Source organism: Anas acuta, chromosome 12 (genome assembly GCF_963932015.1).
Source record: "Anas acuta chromosome 12, bAnaAcu1.1, whole genome shotgun sequence".
NCBI lineage: Eukaryota > Metazoa > Chordata > Aves > Anseriformes > Anatidae > Anas > Anas acuta.
The window spans coordinates 7,672,705-7,694,166 of NC_088990.1; the positions used below are offsets into that span (position 1 = coordinate 7,672,705).

Below are 21,462 nucleotides of genomic sequence, written 5' to 3' on the forward strand. Positions count from 1 at the left end.
TGAGTTGTGCTGCTGTTGTACTGGTCCCCTGGGGGAGCTTCTGCCAGGCTCCCTCCTCCCAGACCCTCGCTGCAGGAGAAGGTGGTGCGGCATCTGGTTTGCTGTTCAGTGGAGGAATGAGTAGAGATCACGCTGTAACCCCTGGCATGATGGAAATGAAGCTATTTAGCATTCTGCCATGCCACACAGGAAGAAAAGTAAAAGCGCAAGAAAGCTAAGCAGAGATTCAGCTCACACTAACCTTTGCAGGAACAATTATAAAATGCAAATACTACGGACATTTCCTTAACAAAGCAAATCTATCCATTATCTGCCTCTGTTCTTTTATCAAGCATCTGTTTAAAGAGAAAATTCTTCTCTATTTCTTTTTTTTTTTTTTTTTTCCTCCCACGCTCTGTGATGTTAATGCAAGTTGTCCATCAGATTCCTCACTGTGCCACCATGCCAAAGTAAGCGGACTCCCAAATGCTTATTGTGTCACATCAGATAACTATGATAGCACTGCTGGGCATCTTCTCGCATTGAGCAGCCTTTTACAGCATGAAGGTTTATGGCAGGTGAGAACTCCACATTTTACAGAGGGAACAGAGAGAAAAACCACGCTTTTTGCCAGAGCTACTCCCACGTATTGGCAGGGAGCCACCAACCAGATTAACCCATACCCACTCAAAGACCGAGACGTGCTAAAGAAACGATCATTGCTTGAGACAACTGCTTTTATTTTTTAACTAAAATTGCCTTGGACCTCTATCAGCTCTGGCTACAGCATCACCTGCCCATGATCACTTCTCCCTTGGCCAGGGTCCAAGGGCAGCTCAGTCCCATCCAGTTCAGAGCTTGAGAAAGTAAAAAAAAAAAAAACCTGGGATACCAAGAAAGAAGCCAAGAAAACACACACACAAAAAAGGCAAAAGCCTTGAAAAAAATAATAAATAAATAAATAAAAGCAGCATACAGCTGGAAAAAGCCTCCCCAATCCAGACAGCTGTTTTTCTTCTCGCGGTTAAACCTGCTTCATTCGTCACCGTGTGGACAATCTTGACACCGTACCCCTCCTGCTATAAAAACCAGGACTCCCTTGACCGAGCCAGAGGAGCCGGTTCTCTCTCTGTTTTCAGGGATGTGACTCTGCCAGGCGGTTACGCAGCAGGTGTCAGCAGTGACGCGTAAAAGCAGACAAGAGTGTCTCAGTACTCCCTGCCTGCTGGCCCTTCTCTTTCTTTGTCATTTACATGATGTGCAAATTACCAGAGTATTTTGCTGCTTTCAACAGGATTTTGAAAATAGATCATCCAAAATTAAGGGCGCTTTTCTCCCCTTCTGATTGACATTGAGCTGCTTCCATATCTCAGGGGTGGGAAATAAAATTTAAATGAGGCTCAACGTTTATTAGGAAATTTTCTTTAAAATGCTGCAACATTCTTGCTTCTAAGATCTATTTCCTTGCAGCAATCAGTTTTAAGAGTCTCTATTTAATTCAGGTGACGGGTCCAGTGGAGTGAGACATGGGTAAATCTAAGACTTAAAGTTAGAATAAAAGAGAAATTGAATGGAATTGGGTTTTACACTCTGCTTTTCACACTGGGCACATTGTTATTCACATTTATCACCATCTATAAAAGATGCAAGAGGAAGAGGAAAAAAGCAGGAAATGAAATGCCAGAAAAATAACTGTCTTTATATGATGAGCAGCTGAAGAAAGCCAGAGAATTCAGACTTAAAAGGGCACCCTGAGATAAGGCCCTGAGTGTTGGATTTGTTAAAAGGAGAGAGGAGCTGGAAGACATGAAGTGAGATGTGGAAATTTACAAAACTGTAAGCAGTGAGAACTCAGCTATTCCTAACTCACTTAATCTGCAGACCCAATTATCTTTCCCCCATCAAAAAGTCCTCCCCAACAAGTAAAAAGCCCAGAAAACAGCCCACCGTGACAGTCCCTCCACATTTTTCTGCTAGTGTTTAATAGCCAAGAGCTCTGCTGAGATTTCCCAGCACTAAGAATCCATTACTTTTAACTCAATATGCCACAGTACTTTTATGAGTATGCTAACTAGCACTGTAAATAATTGAAAATAAGTGATACTTGTTAAAATAAATGAACAAAGTGTATTTTGTAATGCAGTATCTTTGATTTTTTTATTGTGTTTGATTGCTAATTTGTAGAATTCTGCACTTCGGAATACATCTCTTAGTCATTAGTGGAACTTGTTCTGATCTGCTTCATGAATAGAAATAACTGCACGGTTTGGATATCAATAAAGTAAGGGAATGCATGCCTACGGGGTATGTCAGTTAAAGAAGAGGAAGGGACAGGAGTTGCTGTAGTTTTGTAGTTCAGGAATTTAACTTGCTTGCTTCTCATCCTCCTAAAACTGGGTGGCTTTGCAGGTGGGAGCAAGAGGAGAAAGAGAGGTTGGGAAACCTTCAAGAAATCTGAGATATTTCTTCTACATAGGATAACAATTTGTTTTAGACTCAGATCTCTGTGGTTTTATTTTTGGTGGTGGGATTAAAATGGAAGAGCCATGCTATGAGTGCATTCTTTTGAAGGAAGCAGCAGACTGAGTTGTTTCTTCCCTGTGTTGGTGAACACCAACAGCACTCCCACATCTCAGGAGACACCACGGTGAATGAGACCAGGTTGGTCTTATGACCCATGTTAGTTGAAAGACAGCAAACAATATCAACTGAGTCAAATATATTATACCAGGAACCAATTTACGGCTGCACCAGCAACCACCCTGGAGGCTGAGAAACCACTCAGCACCCTCATTCAGCAAGCACCATGCTACAATAAGCAGCTCCTGGCCAGGGTAAAGGATCTGTATATACGGACTCAGTGAGCTAGGGTGCTTTTTTCTGCCTCCACTTTTATTCAGTGTCCATTGCTGCTCACTTTGAATGTGCTCATGCCTTCCTTCTGTTTTAAAAGCTGCTTTTTATATTAGTACCTTATCCAGTACTGCTGGTATCAAACAGAGATGTTTCCTCTCCTATACAAATACGGACATCACATTCAGTGCAGACCTCAGCAGAGCATCATATCCATTTTCCTGCCCCAGGGCAGGACAAACTGTCCTCATGTCATCTCTGGCAGATGTTTGTCCCATTTAAATACTACCAGAGATGGGGATTTCAACTGTATCCCTGGTGCTTTGTTCTCTTCTTCACTTGAAAGCTTCTCCTGATATCTATTCTGAGTCTTTCCTGCTGCAATTTATTCCTATTTCTACTTATCCTACTACCTCTGAAAGCAGAGGACAGATTATAGCTTTTCTAAGTGCCTTTTTTATGTTATTCAAAACTTAAGTTCCCCACTGAATTTTCTCTTCTCTCAACTGAACAATCCCAGGCTGTTCAGTCTTTGCTTGCAGGTCATGTTTCAGAGACATTTGATTTTCCTGCTTTCCTTTGGTCTCTCTCCAATCTCTCTGCCTGTCCCTTGAAGTGTGCATTAAAACCTTATGCTGATTGCCTAGGAAAGCCTCCAATGCACCAGGTTTTGTTGCTGCTTAAAAGAGAGCGAAGTCATATCTCACGGCCTAAGAGTTCTATTACAGGCTCCCACATCTCACGCAAGCAGGCATAATGAAACCGTCTCAGCAGAAGTTGGTCTGGCCACCTTCAGCTGCTCACTGTTTGGACATAATAAGAGTTGGCTGCACTCAGCCAAGCCAAATTCCTAAATAGTTTGAGCAAAAAAAATGCTATTAAGGACTCCAGGATTTGACCCTGAATCCTAAATCACAGAAGTGACCTCAAGGTGTACCAGAAAACAGTCTATTACCTAAACTGTCTCCTCTGCATTTTTTTAATACAAGAACCTTTCAAAGTGAAAGAAGTCTAGCAGCGTGTCAAATATTTTTCACTATGTATGAATTTCTATGAGCCATATGGAAAGGAAGGGGGGTGGGGCACCACATTTCCATACAAAACCTCTTCCCCATGATAATAAGGATTCAAAATTCCATTTGCAGGCAGGATCTAAAAGGTTAAACGTGCTGGCGGAGCTGCCAGTGTCACCCCCCAGCTTCTCCCCAAAACAGCTCATTTTTTCAACAAAGCCAATTATCTGAAAATGACAGGAAATGATTAGTCATGTTAATTAAAAATAATTTTCTTTCCCACTCCTAAAAAGGTCAGATCATCAGCTGTATGGAAAATTGAGCCTTCATGCACTTTCATTTGATTTCCCATTCAAAGTCTAATTAGTTACAATTTGTTGTTAAAAGAGATCTTTTTTTTTGATAAAGCTCACATTTTTTATCCTCTCCCTCGTCATTATCGGGTTGATATTATTATTTTGCTATACGTGTACATGTTCTCATCTTGCTTAGTCCAGAAAATACAGAACAAAAGCTCACACAGACAGGTGCATTTTGAGGCTTTTGTGTGCACAACGCCTTGCACACGGGCAGAAGCCTCTGTGATGTCCTTCAGCCTGGGATTTCTGCAGCTTGAGCTGCACCAAAGAAGCTTTTTGTGGTTCAGAGACTGGGAGAAATCAGGACCTGTCAGACATTCAGCATCGCTCTCCTTGTTGCGAACTTCTGGAGAGGTTAGAAGATGATACTAGAAAGCAGAGCTCTTCCCCAGCCTTTTGGGGAAAATACAAATGTTGTCCTAGTCCTTGCTGGGTTTCCCATTTTTCACTATTGAGGAACAACATTAAGCAGATCTGGTAGAGCTGAGGCACTCTTTGAGGTTACTGCCGGGTGTCTGCCTGCTGCCGTGACACAGCACTTCCAGCCTCCCGTTAATTGTCAGCATCTTCCAGCCTCCTGTTAATTGTCAGCAGCTTGTCTCAGTGATGGGAGCCACGTGGTTCCATCCAACAGGCTTTCACTGGCACATTTGCTCAGTCAGCAGGGGTCTAAGTGCATCATCCGCAGGCGGCTTCCCCATCGTTACATTCCCTTATCCCTCCGGCACTAACACTCTTACTGGCCAGTGCCAGGGCTGGTTTAACTAAGCGGTGTCAGCCTTCCTTTAGGCAATAAAAATAGGGAGGTCCCATCCCTGTCCCTACTGGGACATTGTCACTCATGGTTGTCACTGTTCCTGAAGATACCAGACCAGGACCACGTTTCTACATGCGTGGAAAAGGTTCATTGACATTTCTTGGGTAGGGAATTTCCTAGGCTGCCTGACTGGCTCTGCCATTTGCTCATTCAGTCTGTAAACTTACTCATCCTGCACTCAATGAGCTTTGGCATCTGCATTCAAGACACGGGACCTGGCCTTTCCCATGGTTTCTGTGATAAAGAGACAGGGAATGGGTCCAGTGGAAAACACGTGTTCTTCTTTCTTCCATGGAGGATTTTCCTGAGTTCTCTCTCACATTTTTTTCCCCATCCTCTTCAAGGCAAATAAGTCACACAACTGGCAACTCATACATGGAAAGTAGCACGCTGAAAAATGAGCACTCACAATTTGTTTATGTACAAGCTCTACACAAGAGAGGCAACGCTGATAGGATTGAACAGCTACAACATTCAGCTGTAAAACACTGAGACACCCTCTATGCATAGCATAGAGACTACCCAACAGGCTGTGATAGTGATAAATACCATCTCGGGAAGCTTCTGGATGGGAGAATTGATTAATGTAATGACTTCCAGTCTGATCCTGGCTCATACTGGAATCAGCGCTCTGTCCCTCTCCAGTTGCCTTGAGGCAACTCTCTCCTAAAGAAAATTGCTTTTTCTTTTAATGAGAATTTGTGCTTCCACATCTCCTCCCACCTCCTGTGGGTGCGGCAAACCTGGGGAACAAATAGGAGTGTTATTACTGAAAATAACAGCTTAGAAGGGCTTCAGACTAACTCCCAGTGTCTTAATAGAGCCCGTCAACATGGAAAGACCATTGAGTAGCACCAGTCAAATGAGAAACCACTTAGCAGCGCAGCAGTGTGGGAGATTAAAATGCCTCTTTGCAGAATATAAAGGTCAGTGAGGCAGCAAACTCCTTAAAGGGGAAGACAATACATTTCACGCACGAAGGACCCAGCCTGGAAAGATGTGTGTCAGCCATGTGAGTCAATAATCCCTTCTGAAGGAAGATGCATTTATAGACACCATTTGGGGACTTAACAGCATGTGAAGGTAACGGCAGCCCTGTGGCCAGCCACAGGCTCCCCAGCTGGGACGAAAATCCTCAGAGACAGGGAGCTGTGCCCATTTTTCTGCTCCTTGCTACAACACCTGCTCTCCAGGCGTGAGAGAGCAGCTCATGCCATAAAGCACCAACACACCCTGCTCTGCTCTCATTTCCACGGCCAGACTTAGCCACCTCATGAAATCACACAACTGAGCCTGTGTGCTGACATCCATACCGACAGATTTTAAATCCCACTTGTCATCCAGCTGTTTGAGTGAGTCTCTGCAGCAATGGCCTCATCGTGCTCCACGAGTCTACCTCGCTCAGCTAATTGGAGTGCTGTCGAGCTCACCTCAGTCCAAACAAATCCCTCTCCTGCCCATTGAGGCTTCCTTTCTATTCTACCCAATTGGCAAAAAAATAATGGCAAAAACCATAAAAGGAGCATTAGGGAGACAGGAGTTTTGAAGTTGTGCCAGGCAGCGGTAGCGTGTGTAAGGAAGAATGAGCTGAGTACACTTGATGTACCCACAAATAAACACACGGAGGCAGAGAGGTTGAGAGTGTCTGCAGAGGTGAATTCTCCTCTCCTTAGTGACCCTGTGAATCCAAACCAACACTGCTAGTGATTGTAGTAAGTCAGAGCAGGATCTAGCCTCCTGCCTCTGTTTTCCGGTTCCATTTGCTATGCATATTATTGATGGTGATGATGGTAATGATGATGATAGTGATGATGATGATGATGATGATAATAATAATAATAATAATAATAAATATCCAGCTTTTAAAGCTTTTCCAGAAAAAGCTGATGTCTCTCATACTGCTGCCAGCAGGAGATGTGGAACAGCTTGCTATGAGAAAATGCTGATTCTGAAAAGTCTGAGTGTTTCAAGGGACAGTATCAATTTCATCTGACTTTTATTTAACATTCTGCTTGGGTAAGGTTGAAGCACTTCATTTCAGCATCATCACATTGACTTTCAAATGAATTATATTTTACAACAACAAATGTTGCAATGAGGAAATTTGTAAAAGCCCCAATTTCATTACATGAGAAATTTTGAAATGCTAGGGTCCTTTTTCAGAAATTGTTCAGCCTTTTCTGAAATTTCTCTGCAGCAGAAAGAGTAGAAATTGCAGTGTTCAGGGAGCTCTAGCTGAAAGCCACTGGCTGAAAAGAGACACTGACATTGAGAGTGAGCTTGCCTATTCATGGGAAAATAAAAAAAATAAATAAAAAAAAAAAAAAAAAAAGAGAAGTCTGAAGCTCCTGTGGGATGCAGGCATCAGCTGTCCTGAGGACAGCTACATCTATGACCATGTTGTTCATCAGCCTTTTCAAGAGCCCACCAGCCTTCTAGAGCTGGATGAAGGTTTCTCAGCAAACCCAATTGTACAAAGTGCCCAGAGGTCTGCTCTTGGGAAAGCAAATCACAGACTCTTTGCTGCCCCCAAAACACTGTGCCAAAACCCAGCACCACTCTTAAAGCTACTGCCAGGACACAACTTCTAACTCGGTGCATGCTGGCTTGCTGCTGTACCACTGACCTGCTCTGCATCCTCTAATGAATTACTCCATCTCTGCCTTCTACCCACCTTTCTCTGCTTATGTTCAATTTAGCTCTTCCTGAGGGCAAGAACTCCAGGTGGCTCTTTAGTGTCTAACACAACCTTGGTTAGCTCTTCTAGGCAGAAATGTGTTACAGATAATAAACTTCAGCGCTTGGATGATGAAAATAGCCTGCAGTCTTCATTTGACATTGCGCTCAACATGAGCATATATGAGATCAGATCTTGCATTATCTTGATCTTTGCAATGGGTTTTGTTGCACTAGGAACTCAGTGAAAACCATCAAGCTAAGACATGAAATGCTGCTGCCTGCCTCTATCAAATCTTTGATTTGGATGTTAAACCATGTGGAGACTGCACACTCATTGTAAATACATTAGGGAGACAAAACAAAAACATCTCGAGGAAATGGTAAATGGGTAAAAGGCTTCTGAATTTTTTAATAACGCATGCTCTGTTTGAAGGGTTTGCTGAGGATTTTGTTTATAATCCCGCTGCAAATAAAGTACTCTGAAATAAAAGCTGTTTGGTCCTTTCAAGCTAACAGCCCTTTGTTTGCAGCACATTAATGGAACGATTTTTAAATAATGACTTACTTTTTATTTCTCTTGAAAGATGCTTTTTTGCAGTCAGAAGCTGGTTCTTTTTTCCCAATCTGCACTCTGATTCATTAGTACTAGTTGCATACAACTTGTAGAGGTTTATTTGTTCAGTTAGAAATGGGACATTAACATTTTAAGAGAATGATGCATAGCTTTTAGAGATAATATTCTCTCTGCCCTATTCTGCTGATGCTCTCTTAGAAAGTGCAGAATGCCACAATCTCTCCTTCAAAAACGATTAGTTTATTATAAACAGTTTATCACTTGGGCCATGATTTTCTCTCTCTCTCTCTCTCCCTTTTTTCTAATAAACACACTTAAAATTTTGTGCATGCATTTGCTATGCAGAAAAATTGGAGGCTGTCAGTATTATGCAGAGTCAAGAAAAAATCAGGCAGGTCATGAGCCTTATCTGTCCCACCCCCAGAACCTTTTCAGAGCTTTTCTGAAGGCAAGCCTTTAGAGTCCTTTCACCCTGTGCATCTCAGTCATGACCTGGAGCAATCACTTATAGCCAGGTCTGATATCCTATATCTGAGTGCCAGCAGTCCCTGTAGCTCTTGTTCCTGAGCATGGATGATATGCCAGGGACGTGTATAAATATTTATATATCCTGTTGCTCTGTGCACAGTTCAAAGTGCAAACCATCCTTTATTTTCCTATTCACTTTCCAAGCATTTTGGACACTCAAGCAGGAGATGAGCATCTAAATCACTAAAATACTACCCCACTGAGGCAAGAATGAAGTTCTTCATTACATGCAAAATATTGCACTGAACGGGTGTTAAGGCTGTAAAATCAAGGGTTTGTAAATTAAGCCATGCCACAATTACAATTTCCCACTCAATCTGAAGGTAGTCCATTGGAAATATAAACACTGTGACACGCCAAGTACTTTGTACTGTCTTCTGCTGCTCTTAAGTTGGCTAAATATGGGTAGGTGAGATTTAGGGAAAAACCTTATGTTTCAGATACAGGATGATTTCTCACCCAATAATTACATTCTTGTCTCTGCTGCAGAGTATATGGGCTATAGAATTTTTCCATGAAATTACCGCTACAATTTCTTAACATCAGTAAAGCAAAGAATTTCTACCACATCAGATACTTATAAATGACTGAATTATCTGGAAAATAGCAGTAAAACAAACAAAACAACAACAACAAAAAAAAGGCAAACTCATCTAGCAATACATCAGGCACCTAAATGCTTTGCATTAAGCCATGCCATTTGCAAGTACTGCCCTACCTTACCTACCTGTGCCTTTTTGGCCCAAATATTCACCAGAGTATAAATATTTCTAGCTCCTCTAGTCCTCTTTTAGTAATACTTTTTTTCATTTTGTCTCCAGCTGTGGCCTGTGCAATGCTCAAACACTGGAAATCTGCTGGCAGTGGTTAAGACACATCTCCTTCCCTCTCTGTGCTGCTGTCTTGATAACCAGATTTCCCTCTGCCATCTTCCCAATCTCAAATACCCGGTTACATTTGCCAGGGTTATTTTTTTCAGCCCCTTGGGGCATCTGACACCAGGCATTGCAAGAGGGGGGAAGAACTAGTAAAACATGGGGCAATTTGAGTCCGAGAGATGAGCCTGTGATTGGGGTTGTGAGATGTCAACGTCAATCCCAGATCTGCCAGCATAAGCTTGCACCTTCCTGGGCAAACCACACGTTTTTCTGTGACATCTTTCCCTTAGCACTTAGGTCATGGGCTAGCATCCACCTGGCTTTGTAATCCACTTGAAAAAATGTTGCTGGATTTGCTAAAATGATGACCACAGACACATATTTGCTATTATGTGCCTGCATTTTATGTCCAGAAGTCACAGCTGACAGTGTTTTAAAATAAAAGGATATGAGTGTTGTACTCCAGGTTTGAGAATGATCTGGAGTAGTAGGAGGAGGAGCATGGCATCGTTTATGTGAGTAAATGTAGTATTCAAATGCATGTTTATTCAGAATGGTTCAACAGTAAACTAAATTGAATGCACCAGCTACCTGGCAACAAAGGGACATTGAAGGTACAGAGAGACCAGATTTATCAGGCTGGACAGATTCAGGCAGAGTAAAGAGAATGAAAATGAGGTTCCCATGAATTTCCTGGCTTTTATCAGTTTGTGTCATGCATAGTCCTAGTATTAACTGAATCTACATTTGTATCTGTTATCATCTATTTGGGTGACCGAGACTAGTAATTAATAATAATAGCAACAGGAATAATGCTGCTTTCAGAGCTGAAAAATATCTGACACTGATTAAACTGCAAATCTAAATAATTGATATTAATTACATGAAGTTTTCAGCAATAATCTGCACAAAAGAACTCTGAAATTAGAGGATTAGAAACCAGAGATAATACTCAGCAGCTGGTCCAAAGGCATAATGCAGGCGTGTAGGTGACGTGATACTAAGGGCTATGATTCATAGAGCTCTTCATCTTCCTTAACCCATGTTAAACTGGCATTTGCTGAAGTAAGATGTCCGGGCTGGCAAAAAATAGATTACTTGTTCCATGGCATGTTGGAAATAAAATCATCTCAATTTTCTGTCTTTGAACAAGGAAACGATCCTGGAAGACTTGCAGTTTTATGATTTTGGGCCCTCATTTCCACTCCCAATTTGCAATCTCAGGACAGTATATACACCATCAAATACCACCCCAACGAGATGCAACCCAACAACTAATCCAAATATCATGGATATGGATTGGACCTCAAAACCACCACCACAAACAAAATTTTAATGTTTATCTTCCCTGGAAAGACACTGGCTTGTGCTAAATCTGCAGCAGTGGCAACCTAGTGGATAGATGTCAGACACCAGCTGAGCATCTGGCCCCTTATTGTATTTTAAATGATACACATTTATAACTGTAAAGCAGACCGACAGGCGATACTGTCTAACATCACCATCACTAATAGCTCTAATAGCTCATGTATCCACAGCCTGCTCCAACCTGTCCCATCTCAAAGCAATTTTGAGACAATGGGCTCATCTCTTCTTAGATAGATATAAATGAGATAGATAGAAAAGGCACAATTCCCTCCAGCACAATTAAATGACACTGCTCCCCCTTCCAACTTGAACCGCCACATTGCAACTACTCGTATTATTATTATTATTGCTGTTATTATTGTTATTATTATTATTATTATATTTATTTAAAGTGAGGCAGTCTTTTTAAGGAAAAGAACCGCTGAAATGTGCAAATGTGCAGGTATGGGGTGATGCAAATCCATCCTCTGCTAAGCTGTCGTGGTGAAAGCACAGTTCCCCTCTAGGCCAGCATGAAGAACTGCCTTTGTTGTGGGGAAAGTCCCAGGGCAAAGGCAGTATTAGCACATCTTTGCCATCATACTAAGGCTGCCTTAGCCTCGACAGTTTTGAAAGCTTGATAGGGTAGATCTGCCAGTATGCAGCCCAGTACCTGCAGGTGCTCCGGGAAGGGGTGTACCAAGGATTCCAGCTACTTTTCTCCTTGGTCTGTGAGTGATGGGAAGCTGGAATTGGCCTCCTCCCAGCAAAGCAGAGTCCTAGAAATGCTGCTCTCCAAGCGAGAAGGAGGAAAGAGAAATGGGGCTGAAGTAATAAGCACTGGGAAACCCATGGTATGACATGGTTTGGCTCTTTCCAAACTTAATGCAGTTTTTATATGTTGACATAAAAGAGCACATTTTCTGACTCCCCTCGGATAATTACCTGATAAACCCCCACTTTTGGAGTTGGTCCGAGCCATCCATTATACCACTGCCATGAACTTTATTTCATACCACACCAGGGAGGAGACAGAACAGTTGGAGTGCTCAGACATTACATGTAATAACTGGTCATAAAAATCAATGTAAAATTTAATGCAAAAGGTCTGTGGGCACCCAACCATTGGAATCCAGTGATAAGGCAGATGGAGAGCAGCACTATACTTTCCAGCAAGTAGTATATTTTCTTTAATGTCCCTACATTATATGTAATGCTGTTGCTGTTTTGTCCATATACATACTGGTTAAATGTGCTGCAGCCACGATATTTATGTCTCTGGGTGGTTTTTGGTTGCAGTTTCCTCTTGGACACGGGGAGCGTTATGAATTCTGGACAGATCACATCTCAGGACCTGGGAGAGTGAGAAGAAATGTCTTTTTGCCATTTCCTCTGGTGCTCCCTGATTGATATGCAGCTTGTAGTCCTGCTGTGCCCTACTCTTCATGAAGGGACTGGGAACAAAGTCGTTGTGAGCCATGGGTGCCTGACCCAGACAGTCCCAAAGAGCAAAGGTTGCATTTACATGCAATGTGGGTGTTGTGTGTATTGCCCAGACAGTCCCCAAAGAAGTTTGGTCACATGAATAATTTTGTAAATTTAAATAACGGTGCTTGTCATCCAGAGGGTCCTTCCCAACTCACTAGCTGCTTCACAGCATGCAGTGGAGAGGAGATGGAAATGGATCCTTGGATCCACCTGAAATATGGAAATAAATTAGAAAAGACTAGCAGGTCACTGACCTTTGCTTCCAGCTCCACGTGAGGAGGCAATGGGATGCTAAATTCCCAGCAAAGGGATATGTCTCTTCAGTTCCTATCTGTCCTTCTTACTCAGCATGCCACTTTTCACATGCATTCCCACAGGAGTGAGGGAAGAATATTGTTTGTTTATATCTTTTTTGACATGCACAGGTGTTCAGATTTGAGGAACTGAGAGTAGGGAGAGAGTTAATGCTCTGATGTGTCTCTAAAGGCAAAGAAGCGGGAGTCCTGCTTTGGTTGTAATGTTCAGAATTACATTGTTCCTAACCATTTTAGCTACAGGTTTATTTCAAACATTGGTAACTCATAGAATGAGTCACTCTATTAGCTTTCTTTTAGACATACAGCTGCAGTGGCTGTGCATGAAGTGTATTAAGTCTGGGGCATTTTCTTTTAGTTCTGGGAGCTGCTATTGATTTTACCCTGATAGATACTTGGCTCCAACACACGATGAAAAATCATTTAAAAGAGAAAGAGAATTCTTAATTCCTCACATCTGTGGTTCAAAACGTCCGCATTTGGATGTCACAGCAAAATTCCAAGAAAAAAAGATTGTCCAGAAGAATGGGGGTCATTGCAAAGAGACTGGAAGATGAAGGAACAGAAACAGGATTTTGTGAAGCCATTTTACAGTGCAGCTAAAGTACTTCGGAGTATTTATTAAAGCAAACAATTATGCCATTCTGTACTGTTTAAGGTTATTATAGAACTTGTATTAGAAGAGTAATTGCCTCTGGATGAGCATATGGCTTCGTCTGCTGGTAAAAAAGAGACCATTTCCATAGGCTAATGATTTCTGTATAAGAACTGGACTGCGGTGATTCAGAGAATGCAATAGATGAGTTTTCAGGCATAATCAGAAAGTGATTAAGTAAAAGTCTGCCTCATATGGAAATATGAGTGTGAGACACAACAGCATTTGCTCCTGGATATGATATATCAGGGTGTGTTACATGTATTAATAGAGATGAATATTTACCAATATATATATGTATCAATGTCACCTGCGCACACTTTTCCTGCAGGTGCAAATGACTACCAGGCTTTGCCCACAGTGCCCAAGCAAAATGATAAATTCTGCAGCTTGAAAAATGCACCTATCTGCCCACCTCAGCACATCCTTCTGCTGCTGGCCAGAAGGAAGAAAAAAAAAAAAAATGAAAAAAAATGAAGTTGAGTTGAAGCCCCTTTGAAGATACTCCTGAAATCACAAGATCAATTCAGGCCACCTTATCTGGAGTGCATAAAGGCAAGCATCTGCTGCAAGTGGTACTGAAACTCCCTTCCAAGGTGTGATTTAAAAACTTCAGATAACCTGCCTGGAGTTATACCAGAATTAGCAAATAACGTCCCCATTTCACAGAAGGGTAAACTGGCTGACAGAGAAGCTGGCTGGGTTGCAGGTTATTACACAGCGAGTTAGGAGCAGAGCTAGAGAAGTGAGTGGAGAGCAGCCTAGAGCTTCATCCCAAGCTTCTGTGGATGGAACAGCAGAGGGAGGAAGAGAACAGGAGGGAGAGGAAGCAGAGGGGTGGCAAAAAAATCAAGGTACTGTCTTCAACTTCCTAACTTGTGCTCGGCACTCAAGCACATTGCCGAGGGTCGTGGCTATGTTGAGAACACCACGTGATAAGTACATCGGGGCACTGCCTCGGAAGAGGCTGAAGTGATGAAAACTCCCTGGAGGGCTGCAGATAGAGGGGAGCTCTGGGAAGGGAGCCAGCACCTCAGGCACTGGAAAGCCGAGGCTGTCCAAGTGACGTGCATGGTGAGAGCCAGCGGGTGTCCTGTTCATGGGGCTATTTGTCACGCTAAACTAGATTATCAGGAAATAGAAGTCCAGCCTGTATGTTTATAAATCCTTCCACATCCCTGCTCCAGGGCTGAGGATGTGATGTGCAGGCATTTGGCAAGGAGGTTACTGAGTCATGAAAAGCAGGGCTCCAACCATTCCCTGTCCAGGGGAGGCTGAACTCTCCTTTTGGTTCTTTTGGTTGAGGTCTACCTTAGTTATCTGTCCCCCACTGTTCTCAGCCACACAGAGTTCATCTGGTCGGCTTCAGTATTTCACGTCAGTGAACTGGGAGCCTGCAGAAGTCCGGGTTGTTCATGGTTGTCATTGAGCCCTCCTCCCACTGCAGGCACTGCCACCAACACAAGTGAATGACTGTCTCTTATTGTCAGCTACTGTTGTTAGGATTGAGAACAGTTAAACAGAATTCAGGGAATATAATCATCTCAATTGATGCTGAATTTGAAGATTCCAATGTTAAATGAGCATAAAAACATGCAGTTCAGATTTAGATTCTGTTTTTATTGCACAGTTTTTCTGAAGTTGGTGTGGAGAGAGCCTGTTAATTCTGGTGGTCTCATGCTCTGGAGTTTCCTCTGTCAGCCAGAGACCCTCTAACTGGAGATGTCCTTCCGTGAGATGTCTCTGAGCAGCACTGCAAGGATGCAATGCAGAGACAGCTCTGCAAGGCCAAGCCATCTTCGTGGTTGTGGTTCTGCTTCCCAGATAAAACCAGGGCTCCAGGATGGGAAGTAATAGTAGAAAAAAGTACAGGCAAGGCCAGAAGACAGCAGAAAAATTGCCATAAGTCAGGGCAAAACACTGTTTGCTGCTGGGTGGTGGGGCTTTTGCACTCGTGTCCCACCAAGCTCTTTCCACACCTGCTGCAGTCTAACCAAAACTGTTAAATTTTGTGTAGCATCCCACTTAGTTCTGCCAGACCTCTGCGAACAGGAAGGGACAGGCTGGGTGTGAGCAGAGGGACCGCGTGTCTTGAGCAATAACCTTGATTCATTACTCTGCAACACAGCCACCGGTGTCACACGGGGATAGGAAGCAGGGTGATGAATCAGGCCCAGTGCTTGCTGCGAGTTCAGAACGCTGTCTGGTTGGCAAATAGCTCTGAAACCAGTCCCAGTGCTGCGTGAGTAGCTTCATTACTCTTAAGTGCTATATTTACTGAATAATTTGGACCGATCATTTTCAGGTTCGTTAGTCCCAATTGTTCACTTTTCAGATTGTTTGGTATGTTTCTCAAGCCACGTGGTTTTGGTTTTTTCTCCAAAAATGATAGCAATGGGTAGAAAAGTGCTAATAACAAAAAATGCGCCTTCTGGAAAGTTGTTTGTTTGTTCTTTTTTAACAGAATAATGACCCAAACAAAAACTCATTAAGCTCTAGGGGTTTGGGAATGTTGTTTGGATACGCTGGAGATCTCTGAGCATTTGGGGAAAGCAAAACTAGAAACCTGAGTCAAGCTGACAAGAATTCATTCTCTCAGCTCCACTTCAAGTTACATTCAGCAATCTTGAGCCGTGTCCCCAAGCTACACATCAGACAAACACGGGTGCAAATGCCTCTTGTGATCTTGCCATGTAGGCTAGTGGATGTCTTCTGCAGCTAGCCAGATACAGGGAAGCAGCCTGGCTTGTTGCAACCCAAGTCTCCTAGCTCATCTGCCTGCTACACCAACCTCCATTCTTACCCGCTATTTCTCCACCTAGCTCCTTGGAGGATCAGTCACCCAACCTGATTCTTCATTTACTCCTCTTTCCTTTCTCCTCTTCACCTCTCTCATTTGCTTCTCTCCACTGGGACTGTTATTCCGTTCTATTTTGGTTTGAGGTCCAACACCTAAACAATAAAAAATGACATGCAGCGAACAAGTGCTTTACCCAGAGCCTAGAGGATGGTTAAAATCTAAATGAAAACAATTTATAATAAAAACTCCAAATCTACTGCCATTTAGCAAAAAAGTTGAAACAAATGATCCCTATAAATCATGCTAAGATTTGTTAAGGGTTTTCAAGCCACATGTATTGCTTAATTACGGAAAAATAATATGCAAGGAAAATGCTGATGATCGCTTTTCGAAATACAGTCACCAGGCTTCTTGGCGGTAGTTTCATTCACCTGTATAGTACTGTACCATGAAAAGGAGATAAAAATCAGCCATGTGGTTAAGGGAAATCATTCTCAGTACAAACTGAAAATTAAGATAATATATAGAACCAATAACACAATATCATGAGCATACCGGTATCAGAACCATTAGCTACACGGGCTAAGCATTGGAAAGTCAGAGATTTTAAGGCCATGAGAGGGTCTGTAACTCTGGCCAGAGAAATCACCTCATACTCCTGTGTGTAAGGCCCATCTTATTCACACCCTGCAGGAGAAGAGAGCTGAGGAGGGTGAGCAGGGGAAGTAGGAGCAGGGCACAAAGTGGGATCCCAATGAAGACACCAAATGTCTGTGTTTGTACAGAACCCCGTAGAGATGAGTTAAGCAGGCTGCTCTCTCAAGGCAGTGCTATACGTTTGTCCCCAGTGGAAGTGGAGCTGGTTGGGAAGTTTCAAAGGTTTGATTGCAGATGTCTTTCTTGATTTAGGTTCATTTCAAGTGCTTTTCCTTAAGTTGCTTTTCTAAATGCTACATCTGGTTTTGGAGCTTGTGAAAAGCTCATAGTAAAACCAAATTTATATTTCTTTAAGGCATAACCATGAATAACCAATGTTAGGATGGGTCCTGTGCTGGGCACAGAATTGAAAACAAATTGTGAAGGTCTATGTTCTGCTTAAGCCAGCAAGAGGATGTCCATTTTCGGAAATGCTAGGCTACACTGAACTTCTCCCAACCCCAAGTCCTCCTGAAATGAGGAAAGAAATAAAGAAATTAGCTAATGCCATGATTTATCGTGTAGCATTTGGAATCTGCCCCCTTGAGCAATCAAATCCATCAGCCAAATCTCTGTGGTGAATACTAAGGCTTAAGGGTTGCTACAAATCCTGTGCTTCAGCACATGCAGAATGAACCTTCAGGCTTCCAACCCTCAATGAATAATCCCAGAAAAGCCAGCTGACCTGCCAGGCCGTGCAGATAATGCTAAAATATATGATGTTAATGAAGTAGCAGATCTACCACAAATAGCAGGGACCATAAAAATAGAGTGAAAAACTGATTGCACTACAGTTGTGAAGGTGGTTGGTTCTCACTCCTACCCTTTATTTTTTTTCATTTTCAACAGAGTCTACCTCAGCTTCCATCATGAATATTAAGCAAATGAAGTCTGGAAATCTACCTCCACTACCTGACATAACAGTGTAACACAGCCCTGAAGTGGCAGCTGTGAAAAGAGAAAACCAGGACGGCCAGACAAACCTGGGAACAAGTTCGTACAGACTGGAGTGTCTGGAGGAATCGGCTCTGCAGACCAGACAAGGAGGCAAGTAAGTGAAGTTTTAGGTTCTCTCTTTGGTTTGCTACATTGCACCACAAACTGCCTGCAAGTCCTCTGGGAAGATTTTCTGTGCTACAATTATCCATCTCTTCATGGCTGAAACAGGATTACTGCCTGTGAACTTGGCAAGGTTTTGAGAAACATTGAAAGGTTCTTTCAGTCAGGACTTCAAAGTATGACCTTGCAATTGCCAGCTAGCACCTTCTTTCGTAAGCAGGGCAAGCTAACCTCCATGTCCTTCTTGCAAGTTGGGTGAATTTGCTCTGTCCAGCCACCCCCTCCTCATTCCCTTTCCAGATGCAGAAAACACACTTCATATCCCACACCAGTCCTAGGCACCTGGAATTGCATTGCACTGAGTTTCATCTCAGAAACCTTAATTCAACCTTAATTCAGGTTTATTTCATTGTCACAGAGATATGCCAAGGCACTTAATCTCAGTTAGTCCTTAGCACAAACAAGTTTTCATGGAAAATGTTGGCTGGTGGCGCCTGCTCTGCTTGAGGCTGCTGCCCTGAAGATGACCTCTCTCTTATACACCCCTCTTATTTAAAAATGGCACCTAGTTGCTAGAGAAACACTTTTTTTCCTTCCACTCCCAGAGCATCATGAGTGCCAGGGCAAAGGGCACTGATCTCCCACAGGGACCCTTCTGCAATGGTACCCAGCACCACAGGAGCAATGCACTCACAGCAGGGGCTGACACAGCTTTTGCCACTGCTAGGCAGAAGGAGTCTGTCCTTCCTTGAGGTCTTCTGCTTGGTCTCTGAGCCAAAGGTGAAGTCAGCTCCACTCATGACCCCCACAAAACATTGCAACCCCAGCGCTACTTTCCCAAATTTTGTCCCACTAGGTCTGCTTCCTGCTTCCTGGCTTGCAGCATCACTGCTAGTTTGATGCAGGCACAGGTGGACCATGATGGAATGGTACAAGTCCAGAGTGGTAAAATGGGTAGAAAATTATCAGAAAGAAGAAAAGATTGAAATGAAGCTTCCAATGATGCAGTTTCCATGGCAACTACCCTTCTACACACAGTTTTAATCCACTTTTTCAGGCAGCCATTCCAGGATGTGCAGGGAACCACACAACAGCTGCACATATCCTATTTCTAACACATCTCCTGATTAAAATAATTATTCCATATAGAGAGATTGTCCTGAATGGCAGTGGCTGAAGTTTTGGGTAGCCGTGGGGGAGGAGTATTCTCACAGTGCTAGATGCTTCCTGAAATAATGTATGTGGATGCAAATCCTAGCATTCACTGGAGGTGAAATGAAGGACACACATCCCAAAGCGGTTGCAATGGGACATGTCTCATTGTCCCTATGGGACAAATGCCACTGAGTTGTGTGTATGGCACTCTGTCATGGATGAAATCAAACCCGGTCTTGTTAATGAGCTGCAGGTTGCTGAGGCCTTACTTTACTCAAAGTAACAGGGCCAAGAGTTAGAGCCAGAACACTTTTTGCTGTCACACTCCATGCTCATCCCTCACAAAGATCTAGGACAGCCCCAAAGCTACCCCTTTACTTTCAAATTGTCATCTTAGAAATGGAAATCAGGGAAGTATTTTGCAGGTGAATCATTTCTCTGTAATCCTAGTGGGACCGTGTGATGATTACAACACTTTGAGTCTCTGTGGGGATTATGTGGACTGAAATCAGAACACAGGGAATCACCTTTGTAGTCCTGAGGATGTTATTTCTCACTGTCGTTGTTGCTATTGTTATCTCTACTCTGGCTTCTAAAGGCCCCTGCAAAGACTGGTGTTCCCTTCTGCTAAATAACATGACAGGATGAGACAGAGACTATACCTAAGAGCTTGTAACGTATACCAACGTGGTAGAAAAAGAGTAGAAGGAAAGTCAGATTCTTGACAGGTACAGAACTAAAGAACGGGTGAATTAAATGGTTTCCTTAAGGTCGCATACCGAGTTTATGGCCAGAACTGAGTGCAGATCCCTTGAGTCCCAGTCAGGCCTTTTATCACTGGCATGGCTCTTCCTTTGCTGCTCTCCCAGGCTGTCAGTCTCATTTGTCCTATAGAAATATTGAGATAGCTCTGGCAGATGCATTACCTAAAGAGGAAAATGTCTGAAATTATCTTTTCTTCACTCCAAGGAGTGCCAGGGGAAATCTACATTTCTACACAGTAACTATGTTAACCACTTAATTCCAAAGGAAGCAGATAGCAGGAAGATATTAGTGTGGGAATGAGCAAGTAAATAAAAGGATATTTCTCCCCAATAAACCTCAATTCTCTGGGAATTATTTTAGAAGTCTACAAAGTTAAATTACAAAGAAGTCTGCCAGAACAGGTAATGACTATACTTCAGGGAGAGGCAATTGTCCTAGAAAATTTTATGTGCTATGGTTACGGTGCTGGAAGCAAGAATTTAACCAATATGAGGGATCTCTGGGTTACAGCACCTCCACCAGGGACTTTGGGAGGAATTCTCGTACTACTTAGCACTTGATGTCCAAACAGTTTATGAGCTCTTGACTTTTTTGGCTTGTTACCTACTCACTCATACAGGTCATTTCAGTGTCTTTAAGATGAATTGAGTGACCACTGGACAGGAAGGGCTGAAAAATCTGAGTTTAAAAACCAGTGGTATTATGTTGAAATTTAATGTTGATAGAGATGAAACACCTCCCTTCCTCCAACATCACTCAGGCTGACACCCAATGTTTAGTGACAGTGGAAACCACAACAACTGCATGTTTTCAGCAGAGTTGTTCCATGTTCATGGGGTTTCATGGGGATTGGCGGAGCTGTGTGAGGGGTGTCATGTTTGTATGAAATGAGCAATGAGCAAACAGGCTTGTAGGTAGGGAATGCCAGAGATAGGGTGGTGGCTACTACAGGACCATGGATTCAAGAATTGGTGGGTACATTTTTATTTAGCAGCAGTTCGGTTGTCTCTGTCAGACAGGTGTGCAGGATGGCATGACTCTGAGGAGTGTTATTTGCCAAGTAAAAGGCACAGAGAAGGAAATCTTATCTTGCACTTTCCAGTGTCCCCATTTCATAAATATGATACATTAATATTCATTATACCACGTGCATTATCATTTTGGAAGGAGATTACTGGGGATTCACTATTTTCTCTCCATCATATTTTCCAATTAGGATCCTCTCTTTGGCAAATAATAAGCTTTTTTGTTGCCAGAGGCTTTGCAGCAAAGTTCCAGTCAGGGCTTTGGAGCTCTGCTCAACCTCCATTTCAAAAAGAAGTGCAAATTGAAGAACAATTATATTTTTAATAACAGGTTAATCTTGCGGCACTAAATATGATTAGAGAATAGCCTGGCTAGCGTGGAAGAATACAACAGATTTTAGGAGTTGTTCCCAAAAGCTGCTGGGGGATGGGAAAGGGTGAATCTGTACAAATACACCACTGAGTTCACAGGGGTGGC

General features: G+C 42.8%; 1 protein-coding gene across 1 annotated transcript in view; it reads left to right on the forward strand.

Moving 5' to 3' along the window:
* AGBL1 (AGBL carboxypeptidase 1) overlaps positions 1-21,462 on the forward strand; it is a 445,869-nt gene that overhangs the window by 371,967 nt on the left and 52,440 nt on the right. Inside the window, exon 24 of the transcript XR_011100595.1 lies at positions 17,830-18,031. The gene's annotated coding sequence lies outside the window, so the exon portion shown is untranslated. The remainder of the gene's footprint in view (positions 1-17,829; positions 18,032-21,462) is intronic.